General features: G+C 47.9%; 1 protein-coding gene and 1 long non-coding RNA gene across 2 annotated transcripts in view; one reads left to right on the forward strand and one right to left on the reverse strand.

Moving 5' to 3' along the window:
• Positions 1-25,362, forward strand: part of SDK1 (sidekick cell adhesion molecule 1) — an 840,913-nt gene that overhangs the window by 774,219 nt on the left and 41,332 nt on the right. The gene's annotated exons all lie outside the window — the stretch shown is intronic.
• On the reverse strand, positions 943-4,336 carry LOC145531108 (uncharacterized). Its single transcript, XR_014072192.1, has 2 exons — positions 1,504-4,336; positions 943-1,318 (listed from the first exon to the last, which is right to left on the reverse strand). It is a non-coding gene; the product is annotated as an uncharacterized LOC145531108 (long non-coding RNA).

Here is a 25,362-nt window from a genome sequence, read left to right on the forward strand (position 1 = left end):
GGAGAAAAACACGAGGATAAAAGGCTTACAAGCGGGCTGAAATCTCCCATACAGAAAATTTTTTTTAAGAAATGTCAGTTGACTGAAGGGTGAGTTTCTACGAGGGGCGAGGCTTCCCCGCTCACCTTGAGTCATCTAGGCCAGCTCGCAGGGCCAGGCGCCGGACAGCGTGTAAAGGACCCAGTGGCCAGAGAAGAGCGCCTTTCAGTTCACGGCGTCTGGGGCAGCACCTGGGGAGCTGTCCTGGGAAGGACCGAGGCTCAGATCCACCACCCACGGGGGATCCCGGCAGGCAAGTGAACGCACACGGCAGACTCGGGTTCAGACAGCAAGGCTTGGTGGGGACCAGGGCTTCCAGCCCCAAAGGGCATCTGCTTCTCAAGCCCCTTCCCTACCTGTTGGCAGGCAGGTTTGAGGACCCACAATGCTGATGCTTCCTATTGGTTTCTGGGAGGGGTCAGAAATCAAGATTTTACTGGGATGTCATCTAATGTGTAAAAGCTGTTACCTAATTCAAATTAAAACAAAAAAAAAAAATAAGCACTGCATGTGTCAAATTAAAACCCCAAATAGATTCAGTCCTCACTGCCGCCCAGTGGTCGAAAGCGTTCATTTAAATCCCAAGGGGAATGGAAGGACTCAACACCAGGATGAGGTTTCACAAATAGCCACATTTTACCTGAATCCAAAAGCCACCTTTGCATCAGGAGTCAGGCTAGGAGAGGCTTTCTGAACCCCTGGCAAGAAGCACACAAAAGCAGGGAGCGGAAAATACCAGCCACTTCAGTCATTGTGAAGCGTCTGTGCCAGGTCCCAAAAATAAGATACAGATACAGCGACTGTGTTCTCCTCCAGATATGGCTTCGTGGGATCTGGGGGATTGTTGGCTTTGGGTTTGAGGGCTTGAGAAATATCGTGCAAAGAAATAAAAACAAAATCGCATTTAGTTATGAATTTACTTGAGAGTTTCCCTGTATTTTCTGAATACCAGCCTCTTTCACAGCATTACATCGTCGTAGGATCCATTGTAAGACCTCCTGGGAGGCTCAGTGGTAAACACCGGATGGCTGCTGTCCCTCTGGCCCACGGCCGAGGGTCTGCAGGTGGAAGGAGAGGGTGCTGGCCACCCTGGGCGGAGTGGGACCCCTGGCGTGTGCCCATCCCTGCGTCTGCTCAGGGTGTTCCGGGAACAGCAGCTGCTGCTCATCTCTCCCTCAAATCTTCTGTAAAGTCCTCTTCCCACTAACTCTATCCAGAAGCTTGTAGGGTGGAACTCAGACATGGGGTTCTCAGCATCAGCCAAGGTGATCAGGTAATTCTGTATGCATGGAGTGGAGTTAAAACACTTCATGTGGGTCCGCATAACTTTGAAAGCAGATTTAACACAAGTAATTATATAAACATACTTATTTCATGAAATGTAGGGAAATGTAGTTTTCCAAAACGATAGAAAAGGCTAGATTTATTTAAAATGTAAAATAAAAAATTTATATTGAAATCTACCTTGGATTTCAGCTGTCCATTTTATCCTAAAAATGGGCACACGGCCGAACGTTGCTGTTGTTCAGTTGCTGAGTCACGTCCAGCTCTTTGTGACCCTGTGGCCTGCAGCGCACCAGGCTCCTCTGTCCTCCACTGTCTCCCGGGATTTGCTCAAACTTATGTCCATTGAGTGGGTGATGCCATCCCACCATCTCGTCCCCTCCTGCCCCCTTCTCCTCCTGTCCCCAGTCTTTCCCAGCATCAGGGGCTTTTCCAACGAGTCGACTCTTCAAGTCAGGTGGCCAAAGTGTTGGAGCTTCAGCGTCAGTCCTTCCGTAGAATATTCAGGGTTAATTTCCTTTAGGATTGACTGGTTTCATCTCCTTGCAGTCTGAGGTTGAGACTCCTTACAGTGTACCCAAAAGTTAGGCAGATGTTTGATGTTCTTGCAGCTTCAATTTCAAAACTAACTGTTTTAGAAACAAGCCTTGTGTTTTATTGTAAGTGAAAAGATGAGAGAGGTGGTCTCAAGTAACCACCTGTGAGCATCTCTGCGCAAACACTGAACTGGGGGCAGAGATGGGTGGACTCTCCCAGCAGGTGGGGGACAAGTCAGGCAGGGCCGTGGCTTTGTGCTGTAACACTAGTTTTTAAAACAGAAAAGAACCTCAGTGTGTCCTTTTTGACACGGCAGTGGTAATTTATGACTCATAAAGAGCTGCCAAGTGTCATCTAGAGACAAATTTGAAGTCTCCCTATTTCTTTTTTATTCTCCTATTTAACTTGTATTTAAAATTCAGAGTTCAGTATGCTTCCCACCTTTGAACAGTGGTCTGGGCCACGTATGCTCTGAGCCATAGCTAGGGATGACAGCCATGTAAAATTGCACAATTAAAAACCACTTAAAACTCCATAGTGGTCAAGCCTCCTTGGTGGCCTGAGTCATTCTGCAAGTGACCAAGCAGATGGAGGAGAGGCAGACACAGCCATTCGAGCTCCAGCCGCCAGTCGGGGGACCTGAGGGGCCAGTTTCTACCTCGCCTCCCAGTCGGACGGCAGCCAGAGCGAGAGAAAAGACTGGACATGCGGGCAGTGAGGAACAAAGGCCCGGCTCCCTACCACCTGACCGGCAAAGGTCTTTTCGGTCAAAGTCAGCCCACAAGACCTAGAGGGGGCTGTTTCTTCAAACATGCAGATGCCAGTGCAAAGCTACAAGCAACACCAAGAATCAAGAAAACACGACTCATTCAAGAGAACAGAATAAATCTCCAGTATTTGACTGCGGACGTCCCTGGGCCATGACACTTGTCTGGCACGAAGGGGTGCTCAGCGAATGGAGGATAAAGGGAGGTCATTGCCTGAGTCACAGGGAAAGCTTTGGGTGTGGGGGTGAAATGGATCAAGTCAATGTGATTTTGTACAAAACAGGATTTGCTGCTTTGTGTAACCAAAAAGTCCAAGGGCAGGCCTCCCCTTGGTCTGGGGTTGATGTCATCAGGCCAGGCCCAGCTCCACTGCTGATATCTGCTGTCACCAGGCCGTCTTCCCTGTGGATCAGAACTGTCTTTGCAAACGAGACATCTGAGCAGCTGAGCTGCCCAGCTCGGGAAAGGGCTGCAAGCGCACCGCCCGCGAGAAAGGGGCCCCGCCTTGCTCACAGCAGCGTAAATCAGGTGCCAGCCCGAGTCAGAGTTCCTCTGAAAGGGGAGGTTGGATGTGAGAAGGCGCGGTGGGGGTGGGGGCAAAGTGGTGAGGGTGGGGGCAGAGTGGAAGTCACAGAGAGAAGAGAGACTTTGTATAAAACTGCAGACAAAGAGAAAAGAAAAAGAAACAATATTAATACACAAAGAATGGCTTACCTTATAACACAACTAATGAGAAGATATAACAGAAGAAGTTCCCTAAAAAAGGCAGGGACAGCCCAACTGCAAAGATAAAATACCTAAGAATAAAATATGCAGGTTCATTATGAAGAGAACTTTAATATTCTCCTGGGGGCTGAGAATCAGCCTAGAATAAGAGGGAACATATATCACATTCTTGGCATCAGAAGATCTACAGAATGAGAGGCCCACACTTCGAAAATTACTTCCAAAATCAAACCTACCATCACCCTATCACAATCCCAATAGATTGTGTGTGTGTGTGTCCAGTGTACTTGAATGATGTCGAGTTGGTGTGGAAAACCAGGTGAAAACAGAAAGGAACATCTGAAGAAGAGAAGAACAGTCCTACCAGATAGTAATTTTAAGCCTGCCTTCTCTAAAACGCTGTAGGACCTACAAGTGAATAGACAGAAAAATCAGTGGAACAGAATAAAAAGTCCAGAAATAGACCCAAAACATTTATGAGAGCTTCATTTATGACAAAGTTGGTGTCTCAGTAGTGTGAGCACAACTGGGTAGTCATTCCCACATCCACAAAAACAATAAATAAATTAGAACAAAGTTATTTTTAAAAGAAAGCCACAAACATAATCAAGGAAAATGTTAGGTTATAAAATAATCTTGGATTTGGGGAGCTGTGTATCCACAATACAAATTCAGAAACTGTAAGAGAAAAAAACAGATTTGATCACACAATAGCAGTACTAGTAACTTCTATACGACAGCCCAGCCTAAGCAGACTCATGAGACAAATGACAAACTTAGAAAAACATTTGCCATTCATATCACAAAGGTCTAAATTCCCTAATAAGATGCTAGCGACAAAAGTTTTTTGAGGACAAAGGCTATGAAGAGAAGGTTCAGAGACGAGGAAATTTAGCATAAAGAAACCAGCAGGCACTTTGGCCATTTTGCCTGGAAATCTTGGCAAGATCCATCTGGTCATTACAAACATTTCCTGGTTTCCATGTTACCATGGGAACCACTGGCTAAGCGTTCTGCCACCACATAATCAGGACCTCCTTCCCAGCAGCCAGTTATCTACGGCAGCGCGTCCCCTCTGCCCACCACTGTATGCACACATGGCTGTCTGTGTATATGCACATGTATAGACCTACATCCACACACATACACCTAGTTGGTTGTACATTAAAAATATGTCTGGAAACATATACAGTTGCCGCTCAGTATTCACAGGGCATGGGTTCCAGGACCCCCAGTAGACACCAAAATCCACGGATGTTCAAGTCCCTTATAGTTGATGGTCCTATACAGTCACCCCACTCCCACCCCTACATCCATGGTTCTGCATCTGCGGGTGTGGAGGGCAGACGGTACATGTGTGTGATGACAGATGAGATCAGTTGCATCTTGAGAAAAGAACTAGGTAGCCTGAGGCAGGCTGGAAGGAAGATTTTCACTAGGTCCTATTTTGTAGCTTGTAAATTTTGAACCACATAAATGTATTATCTAGGGCTTCCCTAGTGGCTCAGAGGTAAAGAATCCGCCTGCCAATGCAGGTAATGTGGGTTTTGTCCCTGGGTCGGAAAGATCCCCTGGAGAAGGAAATGGCCATCCACTCCAGGATTCTTGCCTGGGAAATCCCATGGACAGAGGAGCCTGGCGGACTACAGTCCATAGGGTCGCAAAGAGTCAGACATGACTTAGAGACTAAACAACAAATGTATTATCGATTCACAAAGCTGTTCATCAACTTTAAAATATATACTTAGGGTGGTTGTTTTTAAATTGTTCATAATGATTTCCATAAAAAAGACCCTCCTTAAGTGGATGAGAATACATGAGCTTCCCTGGAATACACAGCCGTCAATTGAACAACACCGGTTACGGTTCTTTCAAACGTTGGTGTTAACAGGTGTTGCCGGGAGGAATAGAGGAGCCTGCTCACTTACTTGGCACGTGTAACAGCCGGGTTTTGCTGAGGGGGGCTTCTGTCTGGGCCACATCCTTACAGCAGGCTGCTAATGAGGCCAGTGTTAAGGGGTCAGTATTTGGGGGAATTGTAAGAATACCGCTCACCCCTCCAGCCATCCTTTAACTCCAAGCCAGCAATCCAAGGGGTTACCCCTTAAGAGGGCAAATGTCTCTGTAAATCATGGATCATTACCGGCAGAAGAACGAGGCTCCGGGTCTCAATGACTGTGGGTCAGTGTAGTCATGGTTTTAATGGGCTCTGCCTAATATGGCACCACACATGCATGCCAAGTGGGTTCAGTCGTGTCCGACTCCTTGAGACCCTGTGGACTGTAGCCCGCCAGGCTCCTCTGTCCATGGGATTCTCCAGGCAAGAGTACTGGAGTGAGTTGCCATTTCCTTCTCCAGGGGATCTTCCCCGCTTAGGGATCAAACCCACGCCTCTTAAGTCTCCTACATTGGCAGGCGGGTTCTTTACCACTAGCGCCACCTCAGAAACCCATGTGGTACCACTGGTCTGCTATCACAGGGCACCAGTGCCCACAGCAAGGCAGCAAGAGGAGGCCCGGGCAGCCCCCGCGAGTTCCGGTCGTCCGTGCGCTTCTGCCGGCCTCCGACCCCTTCCGTGTGCTCACTGCTTAGAACAGGAATAAGGAAACTTGTCGAAGGATCTGAGGTCCAGCTGGGTGAGAGAGCACCAGCCCGCAGGGCATGGGCAGAGCTGGGCTCCGCGTGAGACACCTCTCTCCTCACTGTCATTGGGCCCACCTACGCCTCTGAGCCCCGGGGCCTGTTCTCTGCGGATGGGGCTGTGATTCCATCAGAATCTAGATGTTAGATTGTGGGTGTAAGGAATAGCCCAGCCGCTGGGCTTGCTGACCGTCTGGTCAACCTTCACTTCCTGGATTGTGTATTTGGGAATCTGCCTCCTCACTAAGATGCGTGGTGTGTATAACACCCCCTTGCAGGGACCTCTAGGAGAGTCCAGGGGATGTGGGTGGGCAGGCAGTGGCTGCCCAGACCCGTTTTATGGATAAGAAGTGAGAAGCCGCACATGCCCCAGGTCACCTAGGAGGAGCCGGGAGAGGTGGCACAGTAGCTGGCACTCGTGTACTCAGGCGCTCAGTCGTGTCCGACTCTGATTCTGCTGCGCTCCCCTCTCCATGGAATTCTCCAGGCAAGAACACTGGAGTGGGTTGCCACTTCCTCTTCCAGACCCAGGAATCTAACCCACGTCTCTCTGTCTCCTGCATTGGCAGGCAGGTTCTTGACCACTAGCGCCACCTGGGAAGCCATGCAGCAAATTACCCCTGACCCTCGAAACTCGCAGTGCCTCACACTGACTGTCCTGCGTGGTTTCTGGGGGTCGGAAGCCTGGCAGGGGCTTGGCTGGCGGTGCTGGCGTGGGGGTGGGGTGGGGGGTCTCATGAGCACAGTCAGGTTAGCCGGGGCTGAAGATGAAGGCTTGACTGGGTTGGAAGATGGGCTCCCAAGTTCCCAGACGTGGCCATCAGCTCCTCACCAGGTGAGCCCCTCCAAAGGGCTGCTCGAGACACGGCAGGCAGCTCCCGGCAGCACGAGGGTTCGGAGAGGGGCAGCTTGGGATGGGAACAAGCGGTGTCCTCTGTAACCTGATCCAGACAGGACGAGCCATCGCTTCTGCCATGTTTTAAGTCCCCCAGGCCCGCCTGGTGCGGCATCTCCTGCTGTAGGTAGAATCTGAACTCGAATTTCCCCGACTCCAGTGACCCGTATCCCTTCTGTAACACGTGGTCGGCATTCCCATGTTGCAGGTGAGGTGAGCTCTTTGAAAAGCTGGTGTCTAGAGTTCACATCTCCGTGTTCTGCGGGAGTGTTTAGCGGGTGTGATCGATGTCCTCTTTGTTCATTCACCTACTGACTCTTGCTGAGCCCACACATGCGGACCACCCTCCTCCCCCCCCCCCCCGCCACCTTCCTGCAACCTTTGTACTCACCTGGTGGGAGGATTCAGGCAGCAGAAACCTCGCCAGCATCTCAGCTCTGCTCTTTTCCAAGTCCCTTCTCCGCAAAGTCACGGGAGATTTATTTCCTCGAGAGTGACGTGAACTTTGGGGATGTTGACGCCACAGAGCTTGTGCCAAATCTGTCTTGTGTTTAGGACTTAGTTCTTTGGAACTTAAGATTCAGTGATTCGATTTGGTGTTCCTGCTGTCCCCCACCCTTGGGCTGAGGGCTGCACGGGAGGCCCTCTAGTTACGAGTGAGGGTCTAACAGGAGGAAAAGGAACGTGGTCAGTTCTCCACAATCTCACCGCAGAACTTGGATGATCTTCTTGCCTCCCTACTAGAGACCATCCTTACTTCACAGGTGAAGAAGTGGGTGCAGAGGCCCGTGAGATGACTTGCCCAAGACACAGGCATGGAACCTGAGTCCAAAATCTGTGATTTTCCACTTTGTGTCACTCAGCCGTTTGTTGAATAGATGAACAGATGGTTTTCATGGTTCAGAGGCTTGTTCCTATAGCTCGGTGCGCAAATTATAACACAGAATCTGACCAAAAGACAGAATATTTGAAATCAGAGCTGTCAGGTAAAATCTTGTGGCATGTAGGTGCCATGCGGATGTTTATCAACACTAACGCAGTTGCCCCCATGTTGAGTGCTGTTGAATGTGATTTTTCTCCTTCTCTGTATGTTCTGAGACATACTGGAATTCTTCTGTCGTTTGGAGCAACTGCTGTTGGCACGGGCGGGCTGCATCCCGCGTGAGGCATCAATACTAATCCAGCGGTAGGGTGTTAAGCATCCACAATACACATTTTAGATGCATGTTTTCTTCCCTCTTAATCTATTTTGTTTCAGTATTCCCCACTCTACATGCCATCTACTGTTCTTCTGTACTAACTCTTGTTTCCCAAGGGCCTTGGTAAAAATATTATGTAAACAAAAAAGCATCCAGTAAATGCATAAAGGATGAACAAATGAATTAATCCATCAGTTTTCTGGACCAAGAGGCCACAGAATAAATGAAACATATTTCAGTGAGAGAATTCTTACGAAAAAGTGTGACCCTAAGGCGTGCATCCTTGCGTGCAAGAGCGAGAGACAGAGAGAGAGAGAGAGAGCCCTACACCCACCACTGGGTATTTTCTTGGCAGAGTCTGGGAGACGCTGTAACACGGTAGTGAATAGAAAGGGTCTGAGATGAGGGCGTTACTGTCTGCTCCCCGGAAGACGACTCACCACTGACCGAGCAGCGCTGCATTTCTTACCCACGACGGTTAAATCTGAGCCCAGTGCGTCAGCGTCTCAGGGAGTCTCAGGTGAGGGTCAAGGGTTGACATGTGTGTGATTCTGAGGTCTAGGCTTGCGTCCATTTCCTGCGGCTGCTCTAACAAAACATCACACGCTGAGCAGCTCAAAACAACAGAAATGTCTCCTCTCGTGGTTGTGGAGGCCAGAAGTCCAAAATCCAGCGCCGGTAGGACGACTCTGGAGGAGAGCCCGTTCTTTGCCTCCTGCAGCCCCCGGTGGCTGGTGGTGCTCCTGGCTTGTGGCCACGTCACTGCTGTCTCTGCCTCTTGTCACGGTGCTCTCTGTCCCTCGTGGGGACGCTGGTCGCTGGATTGGGGGGCCGCCCAGATAACCCAGGATGGTCCCTTCATCTTAGGATCCTTAATTACATCTCCAAAGACCTTTTTTCCAATAAGACCACGTTCGCGGATCCCCAGTATTAGGATGCACACCTCTCTGGTTGTGGGGGGCACCGTTCAGCTCACCATGCGTCTTCAGCGGTTCACGGTGGGTCTTTCAATGGGGCGATCGTAGCAGGACCCGGCAAAGCTCTCACAGTAACAGCTCCGATTGATGGACGCCCTAAGGAACGACCTGGAGGGAGTTTTGAGGAAGACACCCTTGTTTGATGAGCCCGTGCTCGGTCCAGCTGAGCAGTCTCATGTCCCAGACTGGGCCTGTGTGAGAACCTGTGATTCGGATAAGTTGATTTTGAAGAAGTTCCGGAAGCAAGTGACACCAGAAGGAGTTGCTGTTGGGATCCAACACCTGGTGGGGTTTCAGCCACACTTCTGGAGGGTCAGCACCAACACCACCATGAGGCAGGGCCTGCAGTGGCCAAGCTGCTTCCTGGGGGCAAGAAAATAGACCCCAGTTATCCTACCAGGAGGGAGCTTCAGACTCCCCCTGAGCGCCCGGGAGCAGAACGAGGAAGCCCACTTCTCGGCGGACGGGAGCCGAGAACTGGGGCAAAGCAGCCCCCTCTTGTTGGAAACCCACAGGGGTGAGGCTGGGGGTCTTCTCCCTGGACCCAGTGCCCTGAGGACGAGGCTGCCCCTGGGCCCACAGCTGTCTCCTTGGGGAACAGGAAGGCTGGCCAGTTGAGTGTCTGCCCAGTAGGTGGTATTGGGGGAGGCAGAGGCTCCCTCCCACCCTTCCATCCACCAGGGCGGGGTTGCCTCGGAAGGAAAGTGAGACCCACGGTAGGAAGCAAAGAAGCTGCAGGTGGTCTCCACACCTGAGCGGGGTCATGCCTGAGATGCTGCAGGTGTTACGTGCTAACAGCTCATCTGAAAGGGGCAAGAGGGGGGACCAGGGCGCCTAGACTCCGGGACAGAGGGGGCTGTCCGAGGGCCGACCCGGGCTCGGCAGGTCAGCCAAGCGCCCAACCCAAGAGTTCCTGTGTGAAGGCTGTGGGCAGGAGGCATCTGGTGTTCGTCCTGCAGATTGGGGTCTGCCCGAGAAATGGGCTTTGTAGCACAAAACTGTTCCCGCCTACCTTCATTTCACTTGGGATTCTCTTCATTATTTGTGGTACATCCGAGGTGGGTGGGGCTCTAGGAATGAGCTCCAAGCCCGAAGTCTCTGGCAACACCGACATCTCAGCGGTGAGCTGCAGAGGAGGAACCGGCGAAGCACAGAGAGACAGAGGGGGCGGCGTGACGGTGCAGGCGAGGACACTGCCAGGAGGAAGCGCCTCCACAGCTCCCATCGCTCCGGGGAGCACTCGTGCGGGGGGCAGGGGTTGGGAGCGCTCTGGCTGGGGGGTTAGCGCCCCTCGGTCCCCAGAGGCGCCGGCCCGGCCCCGCCTGCCCCCGTCCTCGGTGTCCATCCTCCCCCACCTGCCCGGGAGCTCTCTGTCTGCATCCTCTCGGGTGTCCGAGACTCTGCCCTCGATGCCTGTGTCTTCAGAGCTTCAGAGCTTCCCTGGCCTGCTCAGAGTCCACTTCCTCCAGCTCATCAGTGAAGGGGTTTCCTCTTGGAAATGCAGGAAGGCGTCACCACTGCCCACTGAGCTTTCTCTGGAGAAATGGATGGTGGTGTCGCCCTGGCTGCTCCCGGAAACCAGAGGGCGCAAGGGCAGGGCTGGCAAGACCCTTTGAGCCCCCACGCCTGGAGCTGGAGTGGTCCTGCAGATTTCATCCGACCGTGTTCCCAGTCGAGGACGACTTACTCAGCCCTGGGGGGTCCTCGCGGGTCCCCCTGACACATCACTCACTCCCTCCTCCAGCAGGTGGAGGGGCCACAGAGGGTCACAGCATCACTTGGGCTCCTGCCTCCGAAACACCCTAACACCCGAGAGAGAAACCAGTGACCAGTAGGTTCGTCTCTTCATCTGAAGCAACTGAAAGTTTCCACTTATATTCACATCTGATGTTGCCAACCTCTCGACAAGAATTAATTTACCACGACGTGGCTTTGTTCACAGCAATGAGGTTTTCGTGCAGAGGCAGCTGAAGGAGCAATGCTGGGTCTCCAAGCGTCGGATTCTGTCCAGATGAGAAGACCAGGTATCCTGTCTGGGGGCTGGGTGGACTCTAACATGAACTGTTTCAGATGCAGCACTTTCTGCTGAGCCTCATCTCCAAAGCAGCATTAGTCACCGTGGACAAGAAGTGGAGACAGTCCAGGTAGCAGATGAATGGATAAGCAGCGTGTGGTCTGCACATTTTATATATGGTATTTTATCAATAGTGTATTCCATTTATACATAAATGCCTATATAGATGGATATTACTCAGCCTTAAAAAGCAATGAAATTCTGACAGCTGCTACCACACGGACGGACCGTGAGGATGTGATGCTCAGTGAGATAAGCCAGATACAGAAGAACAGACACTGCGATTCCGCTTCTGTGGGGTCCCTGGAGGAGTCAGGGTCACGGAGACAGAAAATAGGGGATTTCGTGGGTACCAGGGTCTGGGGGAGAAGGGTGGGAGGTTAGTGTTGAATGGGTACAGAGTCTCAGCTTGGTAAAATGAGATGATTCTGGAGATGGTGGTGGTGATGATTGTACAGCACTGTGAGTGAGCTCACCGCCACAGAACTGGTCACTTAAAAATGGTTGAAAGTGAAAGTCGCTCAGTCATGTCTGACTCTGAGACCCCACAAACTATACAGTCCGCGGAATTCTCCAGGCCAGAATACTGGACTGGGTAGCCTTTCCCTTCTCCAGTGGATCTTCCCGACCCAGGAATCAAACCGAGGTCTCCTGCATTGCAGGCGGATTCTTTACTAACTGAGCTATCAGGGAAGCCCTGATAAATGGTTAAAATGGTCAGTTTTATGGTGCATTTATTTTACCACAATAAAAAAAAGTTAAAAGCAGTTATCTGAGAGGAACAGGACTTGGGGGTGGGAAGACTGATTTTCCTTATAAGCCTTGTGATACTATTTGATTTTTTAACTACATGTACATGATACTTTGATAAATATTTTTAATTAAAAGATCGAACACAATAGATGATATCTTTTAGTTGGAAGAAAAGAAAATCTATGGAGGAATATAAACTGTCATCACTATTCCATGTCTCTTATCTTCCCGGAGGAAACGGTGTATTCTTCTTCCCTGATGGATTTGGCGGAAACGCTGAGACGGTCTGCGGTGACTGAGTTTTACATCAGAGCTCCTTCTCTTATGAAAGGACGGGGCTTTTACTTAACAGTTTTCAAAGTGCACTCACAGAACCATCTTATTTAATAGCACACCTGTGTATTAGGATCCAGAAGTGTTTGTTACCCTCATTTTAAAGATAAGGGAGCTAAAGCTTAGATTAATTCCAAGTTCCTTGAGTAGAAGACTTCTCGGTACACAGTCAGACCAAACTCTGCTTAACATTACACAAAACAGTGACTTTACCAAATATCAGCGGTCCCCTCGAGCACGGTCAATTACTAGCTCTAAAAGTAACCGACAATTAGCAAAATGATTAATTGATCGGTCTGTCATCACTTAACTGTTCATCGTCCCTCATCTGTCTGTGTCGTCTGTGTACCGTGTACTTATCACCTTTCTTGCTGGTGTCACTGTTCAGTCACTAAGTCGTGTCGGACTCTCTGTGACCCCCTGGACTGTAGCCCGCCAGGCTCCTCTGTCCACGGGATCATCCAGGCAAGAACACTGGAGTGGGTTGGTGTTTCCTTCTCCAGGGGATCTTCCCGACCCCATGCTTCCACTGCAGGGGGCACGGGTTTGATCCCTGGTTGGGACACTAAGATCCCGCATGCCCCTCAGTGCAGCCAAAAAAAAAAAAAGACTTGAAGTCCCTGATGAGTTTCAGGGAAGAAGTGTTTCTAGGCAAGATGTAGGGGAAGGACTGCAGGGCGTGTAGCCCTCCTCTGATTGGTTGGTGGTGAGGGAACAGGGGTGTCAATCATCAGCCAGTCTGGGGTCCCTAGGCTTGTGCTCAGCCTGCAGTGACCGTCCGCCACCTGGATGGGGGCCTTGGTTCTGCAGAAGAGATCAGTGATCTCATAATCAAATGGTTATCCACGTGCCTGAGGAGCAATCAGGAAATGCACCTTTCTGCATGTCTCTAGTTAGTAACTGAACCTGCCCTTTGGAAGTACTTCCCCAATGGCTCAGCAGTAAAGAATCCACCTGCAACGCAGGAGACGCGGGTTTGATCCGTGGGTCAGGAAGATCCCCTGGAGAAGGAAATGGCTACCCACTCCAGTATTGTTGCCTGGGAAATCCCATGGACAGAGGGGCCCGGTGGGCTGCAGTCCGTGGACTCTCAGAGCCGGACACGACTGAGCGACTAAACACACACACATGCGCGCGTTGCCCTGTGGAGCTCACAGAGGCCTGGGAGGCTGGGAGTCCTGCAAACGGAGAGGCCGCAGGGTCCTGCTCGGTGTTGGCCACCCTCTTGTTTGCTTCCGCTCTCTCTAGAGGGAAACAGGTGTTGGACAAGAAAGGAGTTTAATCTATCTAGACGGGAACAGGTGTTTGGAGAGGCAGGGGATAATCATAAACTCATCAGAGGAACTCGGTTGTAGGAGGACGGTATCATTATCCGTCATCTGTGTAACTGTCATATACTACTTACCTGTTTATCACAGATAGGTCAGTCTCCTATGTATCACCACTGGGGTGACCCAACCTCCTGATTTGCCTGGAATAGTTTATTCCTGTTGTCCAGGGCAGCACTTGTCTAGATTTCTGATTCCGCAGGGCTATAATCACTGTGGAAGAATAAGCCCAGGTAGGAAGGTCTTGTTGTGTACCTGGAGCTTCAGCCCTCACCTTGTCCAGTCGTGTGTGCAACGTACATGCAGGAGATGGAGTTTTCACTCACATGTGACAAAAATCTGAAAGGCGATCTGGGATCGTCCACACTGTGCTTCCTCACGTTTCCAACAGAAAGTGACACCTGTGTTTCAGAGAGAGCCTGTCGAGGACCCCCTGAGGAAACAGTGGGCTCAGGGGAGGCTGCACGGTGCTGACTCTGTTTGGGGGCCGGTGGGTGGGGGCGGTTGTTCTGTTGCTAAGTTGCGTCCAACTCTTCTGCGACCCCATGGACGCCAGCACACCAGGCTTCTCTGTCCTTCGCTATCTTCCAGAGTTTGCTCAAACTCATGTCCATTGAGTTGGTGATGCCATCCAACCATCTCATCCTCTGTCACCCCCTTCTTTTCCTGCCCTCACTCTTTCCCAGCATCAGGGTCTTTTCCAGTGAGTCAGCTCTTTGCATCAGGTGACCAAAGTGTTGGAGCTTCAGCGTCAGGGTTGATTTCTTTTAGAATTGACTGGTTTGATCTCCATGCTACCCAAGGGACTCAAAGAGAGTCCTCTCCAGCGCCACAGTTCAAAAGCGTCAGTTTTTTGGCACTCACCCTTCTTTATGGTCCAACTTGGGTTGAAGGGAAGTGTAGCTGCCTGTGCTTTGACCTGCAGAATGTGTGAAGCTACCATTCTAGCAGTTGGTGAGGCTGGTGAGAAATGGGGAAGCAAATATTGTAGGCGTGTGTGGAATTTATATGAGAAACAGAGACTTGAGCCCCTGTTGGCGAGTGTGTTAGAATCCTCAGCACTCTTGCTGTAGCCGTTTGCAGCTTTATTACATGGGCTAGATCAACACCTAGTTATGTATTTTATGGTTGGGTAATGCCTTTTTATTTCACAACAAACTCTTACAGTAATAATAAACTGGAAATGAAAAGTGAAAGTGCATGTTTAAGAAAAACTAAGGACTGAATTTCCACATCTGCAGAAAGCTGATGACAAGTACATAACTGACACAATATGCGTGTCAACATTTACCGCTCACCATGACACTGGGAAAGATTGAGGGCAGGAGGAGAAGAGGCCATCAGGAGCTGGGGTGGTTGGATGGCATCACCGATTCAATGGACATGAGTTTGAGCAAGCTCTGGGAGATAGTGGAGGACGGGGAAGCCTGGCGTGCTGCAGTCCACGGGGTCGTAAAGATTCGGACGCGGCTGAGTGACCGAACAACAACCACAGTGGAGGCCGTGTGGACAGCACTCCTCCCGTGAGAGCCAGGAGAAAGGCCAGCCTGCTGAAAACACCCCAGTGTCTACTTCGTAGGTTAACTGCTGCTAAGTCGCGTCAGTCGTGTCCGACTCTGTGCGACCCCATAGACGGCAGCCCAGCCGGCTCCACCGTCCCTGGGATTCTCCAGGCAAGAACACTGGAGTGGGTTGCCATTGCCTTCTCCAGTGCATGAAAGGGAAAAGGGAAAGTGAAGTCGCTCAGTCGTGTCCGACTCTTCGCGACCCCGTGACTGCAGCCCACCAGGCTCCTCCGTCCCTGGGGTTGTCCAGGCGAGAGCACTGGAGTGGGGTGCCATTGCCTTCTCCGTAGGTTAACTGAGCACAGCCTTTCCCAGGTAACAGCGTAACCTCTGCAGCTGTAGAAGGTCGATTTCCACGAGACTCTTCCGAGCATGACTTTTCATTTAGATCAAATGAGTGTTCTTCTAAATCAGTGTTGCTCATTTTTACTCCCCAGTTTTACTGCCTATCTATAAAAAGTGAAGCAATAGCTGTTAAAATGTCTATTTCATCAGAAGAATTTCACAAACAGTTAAATGATGCTGGTATTGTATCAACACCATGAGATGTTTCAAATAGAAAATCAGTTCATTCCAATACTAGTGTGGTCTTTTTCATCCAGTTCATATAATCAAAGTAAAGCCTTTGAAAAGTCATCTCTTTGAAGGCGAAACCTCTTAAAAAAATCTTTGAAACTTCAGTTTCAAATCTGAATCTTTGAAATTTCAGTTAAAAGGCTTCAACATTGAAGATAAAATGATTTGGGGGAGTGATCATATAATACAAAATTTTATGAAGAATAATGTTGAGGTAAAAATAGCACTCTTACTAAATTATTAAAATCTGTTTGGCAAAAGCATACTTGGAACTAGTTATGGTACCCACATAACTGTTTCAAATACGAAGCAAGCTTCTACCAATAGAGGCAGAAACTGTGCCTGTTGCCATTTGCAAACAGCTTTGTATTCACAGAGTAACTGAACCACAGAATGATTTCAATGATGGTGCTAAATTTAAAAGAAAAAATTTCAAAACCTTCTCTCTCTGCTTCCCATCATCAGTGCATTTTAGAGATGTTTCAGCATTGAGAAAAAAAAAAAAACTATTTCATTTAAGCAAACCAGTCCATCCTAAGGGAAATGAACCCTAAATATTCATTGGAAGGACTGAAGCTGAAGCTGACGCTCTAATACTTTGACCACCTGATTCAAAGAACGGACTCATTAGAAAAGACCCTGATGCTGGGAAGATTGAAGGCAGGAGGAGAAGGGGACGACAGAGGATGAGATGGTTGGATGGCATCACCGACTCGATGGACATAAGTTTGAGCAAGCTCTGGGAGTTGGTGATGGACAGGGAGGCCTGGCGGGCTGCAGTCCATGGGGTCGCAAAGAGTCGGACACGACTGAGCGACTGAACAACAACAATGGTAGTGAGGGTTTGTTTGGGGGTTTTTTTGGTTTTTTGTTTGTTTTGCTTTAAGTTTAATAAATGAATCCTCCAAATTTAGGGCACATTTTTCCCCAAATACATTGGAAAATTTTAATTAATCATGGATGCCAAAAGATCTTTCAAACTTAAGGATCTCAGCAAAGTGCAATTATTGAAAATAAAGTCTGTAATCAGGAAGGTATTGAAATTCGTTCCCACAAAAGTAAGCAAGGAAATAAACAAATGATGAGTTCAAACCATGTACAAGAATTCACTTTAAAATTCTAAAATTGTGACTGGGAATTTCTAAATTTGCAGAAAGAATGTTCAGATGGAGCCCCTCTATTTTTTAATTTGATAAATTAACCGTACTTACACTTTCACAGCATCTTTGATTAGTGAAACACTCAAGAGAGTCATATAATAAACTCTTCACAGAATTTTTTCAGTCTTTATTTTACATTGGAGTACAGCTGACTTACAATGTTGTGTTAGTTTCGGGTGTACAGCAAAATGATTCAGTCACACATAACCAGTATGTGTTCTTTTTCAGATTCTTTTACCGTATAAGTTACTACAGAATATTGAGTAAGTGTTCTCTGACCGGTGTGAGGTAACACCTCAATGTAGTTTGGATTTGCATTCTTCTAGTGATTAGTGATGTTGAGCATCTTTTCAGTGCCCTTTGGTCATCTATATGATTTCTTCAGAGAAGTACCTATTCAGACCTTCTGCCCACTTTTTGGTTGGGTTGTTTGGTTTTTTTAACACTGAGCTGCATGGACTATTTTTGTATATTGGGGATTAATTCCCTTGTTGGTCACATCATTTGCAATATTTTCTCCCGTTCTGTGGATTGTCTTTTCATTTTGTTTATGGTTTCCTTTGCTGTGTAAAAGCTTTTAAGTTTAATTAGGTCCCACTTGTTTATTTTTATTTTCATTGCTCTAGGAGGTGGATCCAAAAAGATACTGCTGCAATTTATGTCAAAGAATGTTCTGCCTGTTCTCCTCTTAGAGTTTTACAGTATCTGGTCTTACATTTAGGTCTTTAATCCATTTTTGAGTTTATTTTGTGTATGGTGTTAGAGAATGTTCTAATTTAATTATTTTGCATGGAGCTGTCCAGTTTTCCCAGCAGCACTTATTGAAGAGAACGTCTCCATTGTAGACTCTCTCCTCCTCTCCTGTGAACTGATTGGTTGTGGTCATGTTGGTTTCCTTCTGGACCTCCTGTTCTGGTCTGTGTCTCTGTTCTTGTGCCAGGACTACACTGCTGTGATGACTGTAGCTTCACCGTACTGCCTGAAGTCAGGAGGCCTGATTCCTCCAGCTCCATTTTTGTTTCTCAAGATCACTTTTCCTACTTGGGGTCTTTTATGTTCCCATACAAATTTTAGGATTTTTTTTTGTTCTAGATTTGCAAAAAAAAAAAAAAAAAATGCCATTCATAATTTGATAAGGATTGCATTGAGTCTGTAGAGTCCCTGGGGCAGAACAGTCATTTTGGCAGTATTGATTCTTCCAATCCAAGAACATGGTAAATCTTTCCATCTCTTCAAGTCCTCTTTGATTTCTTTCATCAGTGTCTTATAGTTTTCAGGGTACAGGTCTTTTGCCTCCTTAAGTAGATTTATTCCTAGATCTTTTATTCTTTTTGAGGCAATGGTCAATGGGATTGTTTTCCTTAGATTCCCTTTTTGATCTTTTGTTGTTAGTGTATAGAGATACAGTATCTTTCTGTGTATTAATTTTGTGTCCTGCAACTTGACTGAATTCGTGGATGATCTCTAGTAGTTTTCTGGTAGCATTTTTAGGATCTTCTATGTATAGTATCCTATCGTCTGCAAACAGTGACAGTTTAACTTCTTTTCCAATTTGAATTCCTTTTATTTCCTTTTCTTCTTGGATTGTCGTGACTAGATGGACTGTCATTCCAAAACTATGATGCATAGAAATGGCAAGAATGGACATCCTTGTCTTGTTCCTAATCTTAGCGGAAATGCTTTCAGCTTTACACCATTGAATAAAAGAAGGTATTCTCAGTGGAAGCAAAAAAGACAGTCTCTGTAAATTTTTAGTCTGAAATATTTACACATTTTACCACAAAAATAATAAAATTGATAATAACCTCTATTTATCAGAGTTATTCTGAGCCTACTGGATACCTCAGCACCTGTAGAGAGGAATGTTTTTGCAACTTAAAATGTTATGATTGACTGGGAAAAATCAATGGGAGGTGTCAGCAATTTCAAATGCATTAGTCATAAAAACCAACTTGAGGAAGATTGCAGGCAATTTTATGGAAAACAAAATCGAACAATATTGAAAACCTTTCTTTTTCAGAAAAATACCAATGAGATGGTATTCAAAGTTGAGATGGCTAAAAAATTGAGGAAATATGTGAATAGCTGCCAAGAATAATTGTTCTTTGTAAGTTATTATCTAGTGTTAATTAATATAAAGATTTTAAAATTCTTTTACCTTTAATGCATGTAGATTTTGGTTAGTTTTTTAATATTTTTTAAAGAATTACTTTATAGCTGCATCAATATATGAAACCAATTTGTCAGTCAGTAAATAAATAATTTTAAAATTATTTATGTTTTAGCATCAGTTTGCAGTTTCAAAATTTTTCCAGTCTATAGACAAGAAAAGTTATATGGATACCCCATCTTGTAACCTTTCTTGTTCCAGAGTAGATCTAAGGCAACATAAAAAGACATGGAACATCCCAGCTTTTAATCTTACAATTATTAGTAAATCACTTGACCTCACTAAAGATTTTCAGAGTTCTTTTCAGCATTTGTCCTGCTTTTAGTTAAGGTGACCAGTTTCAAGTTGAATAATTTAACTTTGATTAGCTTTTATGGTAAATACAATTAGGGTGAAAACTAAATAGGTTTTATGTGATTTCGTATTTAATCATTTATCTGACTACTCCTTACCACCAGGAAACAAATTATGAATATGGCTCAGAGAACATCCATGTTCAGGTGCCACTCAGATAGCTTACTGTGTGCCTTTTTAATTGAAAATCAATCCAGCCATTACTGGACCCCTCCCCAGTCTGGGGGCGGGAGCAGTGTGGCTTTCCAGAAAATGATGATGGGGTCATAAGTGTACAACAAAGTCCTTTATCAAAACAGTTGGGTAGAATTGTGTGATTTTGTTCAGAAACAAGTCCGGTTTGTCCTCAGGAATCTCAGAGCCTGAGAGTGGGAACGGACTTTTGTCTCTCTGTGGCCTCTGGCATGAGTTGAGTGTTAAGGACAGTGGGAGCTTCTGAGACTTAGCAGAGGCATTTTATGGGAATAAACTGTTCGGCGTGGAGTTAGGGAGTGAGTGAGCTGAGCTGTTGGGAAACCAGTGAGAACTTGCCCCAGAGATCAGAGCCTTTCTCTCTTCCCTTTGAGCTACAGAGAGGAGGGTTCTGGGATCAGATGAAATTTAGATACAAATGAACTTACAGGTACAAAACAGTAAAAGAGGCGTAGACTTAGAAAACGAACTGACGGTTGCCGGGGGGAAGGGATGGTTAGGGAGTTTGGGATAGTCATGTAGACACTGCTAGATCTAAAATGGATAACCAACAACGACCTGTTGCATAGCACATGGAACTCTGCTCGATGTCATGTGGCAGCCTAGATGGGAGAGGGGGTTGGGGGAGAATGGATATATGTCTATGTATGGCTGAATCCCTTCACCATAAACTGTTCACCTGAAACTATCACAACACTGTTAATCTGCTGTACCCCAATACTGAGAAAGAGTTGGACGTGACTGAGCAACTGAACAACAGCAACCCCAATACAAAATAAAAAGTCCTCCCCCCAAAAAATAAAGAGGCAATTCACGCTTCTACCCTTGGAAGGATGGCAAGCCTGCTTGGGCACTTAAAAGAATTTCAGGAACTTTCCCAAAGACAGCTTGTTTCAAGCCAAGTCTTAGCCTGGAATTCCCCCAGAGCTTAGCCCTGAGATAAGGATTGGAGTCCACATCATTCTCCTGGAGGAAAATGTAAAAATAATGATAATAGATAGCAATATTAAATAATAAAAAGTATCCCATTGAGCATCGTGGACCCAGGGGGTTCCATCCCACTGGATAGACTGCCTGGGGGAGGAGGCTCCTCCCCTCCCCTTCTCTCCTCTGGGAGAGGTCTTGGAGGGGTCCTGGAGCTGGAGTGAGTTACCCACCACCTTCCACCAGTCATTGTTTGAAGTCAGCTTTCAGGGGTTGGGGGCTATTAACACCCCAGAACTTATAGCTTCGTTGGATGAGGGTTGATAAGGCTCCCAGGAACATTTGGAAGCTAGGGGTCCCCACCCACAAGGACCACCCAGTGGCATCCATTGTGTGTCTGTACCGTCGCGTGGTTTCCTGGTGATGAATGTGTATGTCATTCCCATCATTTCGTCTTTATAGACACTGCTGCTATGAACGTCCTCAGCCAAATCCTTGCGAATATCTGAGCAAGGTTCTCTCCAGGATTTGCACCTGGAATTGGAATTGCTGTTTGGCAGAGCACGGTGTCATTAACGGCGCCAGGTCCTGCCAGATCGCTTTCCAGGATTGCTGTATCTTACTGTCATTGTCTTGGCAGTATATGAATATTCCTACTGACTCACATTCTCACCAATGTTTCCTAGAGTCAGCTTTTCTAAGTACTGCCAACCTGGTTAACCGTGCCTTTCAGCGCATGTCCATGATTACAAATGTGGCTGATCATGTTTTCATACGCCTTTTGTCTAGTGATGTCTTTTTAAAAATAGTCTGATGTTGAGTGCTTAATTCTTTAAGTCGTGTGTCCATGTGTGTGGCCTAGGAAGGTGTGTGTTGGGTAGCGGGCGTCCTCGTTCACTCAGAGGATTGTTGTCAAGGAAACTTCAAGCTCCCTAGGAGGATATTCATGATGACAGCTATTAAGTAGTGCTTTTTGATGGAGAGCCTCATGATGATTTGAGCCACTATAATACTAAAGTTATAAATAATAATATCCTGATACCACCATCACAATTCCTTCACAGAGTCACTGTTAACCTAGATTTGTATTCATTAAACCACACAGTTACCTGTGGAATCTGAACAGGTATCAGTGCTACATGGTTGCATCAGATTCTGAATAGTTACCTTATACTTTGATCACAATCCAAGATTATCTCATCATATGTAGCTAGCGTTTTGTTCTAATCCATCTCTTGCATATCAACACATCAGGCACAACGTCACCATCTGTCATTAAAAAAAAACCCTTATTAGTTTCTTCATTCGATTCAAAAACTAGGGAAGAGAAGCAGCGGAGGGAATCCCAGCAGGGATGTTGTTTGTCATCTCAGCCCGAATGAACTTCAGATCCAGGGCGAGAATGGCACAGCTGGGTGTTTAAGTGAATAGGTAACCACTGGTGAGAGGGAGCCTGGGCAGCAAAGGGTTGCGTCAGCAGGTCCACATTGCCCAAACCTCCACGTAACAGGTTTGGCCCTTGCCTGGCTCCTGGGAGCTGTTCTAAGCCCTTAGCATGTCCTGGGTGATACAACTACCTCTGTTTATCTAGGGCCTTAAACTGTGCTGGAGAGTCTATGCTAGTGATGGGATATAGGGTGGGGCCTCGGACCACACAGTGTCAGCTTGACCACTGGAAGGACTGGAGACCAGGTTCAGTTACATAGGTGATCAGCCACACGTCTGCAACTGACCATCAGTAAGAACATTAGGACAGGGCTTCCCTGGTGGCTCAGCAGTAAAGAAACCACCTGCCAATGCAGGAGATGCTGGTTCAATCCCCAGGAAGATCTCCTGGAGAAAGAAATGGGAATCCATCTAGTATTCCTGCCTGGAAATCCCAGGAACAGAGGATCCTAGTGGGCTACAGTCCATGGGGCTGCGAAGAGTCAGACACGACGTAGGGACAGGACACCGAGGCGCGGGCGAGCATCCCGGCTGGTGGTGCTCCTTACGTGTTGTCACGTGTCCTTGCTGCCTGCACGGCCCCGCTGGGTGGAGCTCTGCCCTACACGCCTCTTCCCTTTGCTGATTCCAACCTGTGCTTTCGTTGTTGTAGTAAACCATAACTGTGAGCATAACATCTTCCCTGGTTCGTGAGCCCTTCTGATGAGTCGCTGCACCCGAGGGTGGTCTGGGAGAACCTGCACGGGGCCACAGCCCCATGCAGTGCACACCTACAGTATGTGAATGCAAGAGCCAGAGGCGCTGAGGTCCTTTTCCTCCTCCATGGTCTTTGTTGCCACTGTCTTAGTCAGCTCCAGCCGCCATTAACAAAGATGCCGTCGACCGGGTGGTTTAAACAAGACAGTAGTTTCTCACTGTTCTGGAGGCTGGAGGTTGAAGATTGGGGTGCCAGGGTGGTCGGGTTCTTGGAGAGAGCTGATGGCTGCCTTCTTGGAGTGTCTTCACATGGCAGAGAGAGAGACATTAAGGAAACAGACTATCTCCTATTCTTCTTATAAAGGCACTAATCGCATTCACAAGGGCTCCATCCCCTGACCTAATCACCTCCCGAAGACACTGTCCCCAAATTCCATCACATTTGGGATTTCAGCATATGCACTAGAGGGAACACAGATATTCAGTCCATAGCAATCACTAATCATGGATGTCCTACATGTTTGTGTGCTAAGCCACTTCAGTCATGTCCAACTCTTTGTGACCCTGTGGACCGTAGCCCACCAGGCTCCTCTGGCCCTGGGATTTCCCAGGGATGAAGGCTGAAGCAGATTGGTGTGCTCTCCTCCAAGGGCTCTTCCCGACCCAGGGATCAAACCCGAGTCTCTTATGTCTCCTGTATTGGCAGGTGGGTTCTTTACCACTAGCGTCACCTGAGAAGCCTGATGTCCTTCACCTGCCCCCCAGTGCCAGGGTCTAAACCCCATGGGAGCCACAGTTTCCTCAGGTGCAATAAAGAAGCCTGGAGATAACATTTACTATAAATAGACCTGCCTTTTGCTTCTGTCAGCTAAATTCGTGACTCTTCATTAATTTCAAAGAGTTGTTTTAGAATTGGCCCAGCCTCACAGATAAGCATCCTTTAGAGACATGTATTGTCAATTCTTTCTCTTACTTAACCTATTTAAATCCTCTAATTAACAACATCTTTTCAGGCAATAGATTTGTATCCTTTGACCCTCACCTAAGAGGCCATAACTTCAAAAATTTCAACAGCAAATGAGCATAAATTACACTGATTGTTCATCCTCTTTTCTTCAGCTCTGGTTAGAAAGTTCGTTTGAATTAGAAGAAAATTGCATGGAAAGTGGAATGTATATTTAAGTGAGAGAAACAGATCACAATTAGATATGGAGTATAATCCTAATTTTGTTTTTAAAAAAAAAACAAACACCTACCATATGTAGATGGGAATAAGCGTGGAAGGAAAAACCTCTAGATGATAGCCATGGACGTGTGGCCTTTGGGAACCCGAGATGGGGCAAGTGCAGTGGAGGAACTGAATCTTAAACTTTATTTAAGTCCAGTTAATCTCGATGCGAATAACCACCTGCGACCACCTTCCCTGTAGGACAGCAGATGGAGTCAGCTTTGCTCGTGCGTCTGGCAGTTGATGCTGCCAACTGGCTGGACGGCCTGGGTGATCTCACCATGGAGACTCTGCCTGGGCTAGTTGGGCCTCCTCATGGCCTGGCAGCTGGGTTCCAATAATGAACGCCCGCAGAGGACCAGCGGGAAGCTGTGTCACCTTTCAGGACCTAGGCTCAGGAGTCAGACAGTGTCCCTTAGGGGCTTCCCTGGTGGCTCAGACTGTAAAGAATCCACCTGCAGTGCAGGAGACCTGGGTTCTATCCCTGGGTCGGCAAGATCCCCTGGAGAAGGGAATGGCTGCCCACTCCTGTATCCTTGGCTGGAGAATCCCATGGACAGAGGAGCCTGGCAGGCTACAGTCCATGGGGTCGCAAAGAGTCGGACAAGACTGAGCGACTAATACTTTTCACTTTAAGTGTCGTTTATGCCCTGGTCACAGGCAGACCCAGACTCGAGGCGGGGGGAGCATAGATCCAGTGCCCTGATGGAAGAGCCTCAATGTCAAGCTGTAAGAAGAGGACATGGAATGAGAGATGGTTTTGTGGCAAGAGGGAGGTTAATTTCAAAATGGGTTAACTATGACTGCCCCACAAACCACCCCAAAACGTAGTACCGTACAATTATTTATTGCTCACCATCCGCAGGGTTCAGACAGCTCATCTCGGCTCCAAAGAGCTTTAGCTAGGGCAGTTCAGTGGAGGACCACAGGATCCACTTTGAAGATGGCACAACTTGGGCTGGCAAGTTGGTGCTGGCTGGTGGTTGGCAGGGAGCCCAGCCAGGGCTGTGGTTGGGTGGGGTTGGGTGTTGGGTCCTGGTTCCTCTCCATATGCTCGCTCCCACCCATGGCGGCTGGATTCCAAGATTGAGGCCCCAGGACAGGATGGCATTCTCGTGCAGCAGCCTTGGGAGTCACAGAGCATCCCCTCCATTGTCCTCCGCTGGTGGGGGCTGCACCAGGCTGGACCACGCTGTAGAGGAGGGGCCACAGGCCCTTCTTCTTAGTCAGGAGAGTGGTGAGGGGCGCCCGTGGGGTGGCAAGCCCCGTGGCAGGCATCTTGGCAAAACGGGAAGGTGAGAATCTGAGGCACTCTGCTTGTCCTGTGCCTGGAAGGTTTCTTGAGGGTGCGGCAGGCGCCGTTTATGGTCGCTCCCTTTCCCAGCAAGCGTTGCCCTCTGCAGTTGGTGGACCCCATGCCCACTTCCCTCCACATCCTGCGAGGCGCCTTGCCCTTTCCCTTTGCATCACCTGCTTGTGACCTGCAGCCGGTGTGGTCT

This window comes from Giraffa tippelskirchi, chromosome 13, assembly GCF_054371585.1.
Source record: "Giraffa tippelskirchi isolate mGirTip1 chromosome 13, T2T-mGirTip1v1.2.pri, whole genome shotgun sequence".
NCBI classification, from domain to species: Eukaryota; Metazoa; Chordata; class Mammalia; order Artiodactyla; family Giraffidae; genus Giraffa; species Giraffa tippelskirchi.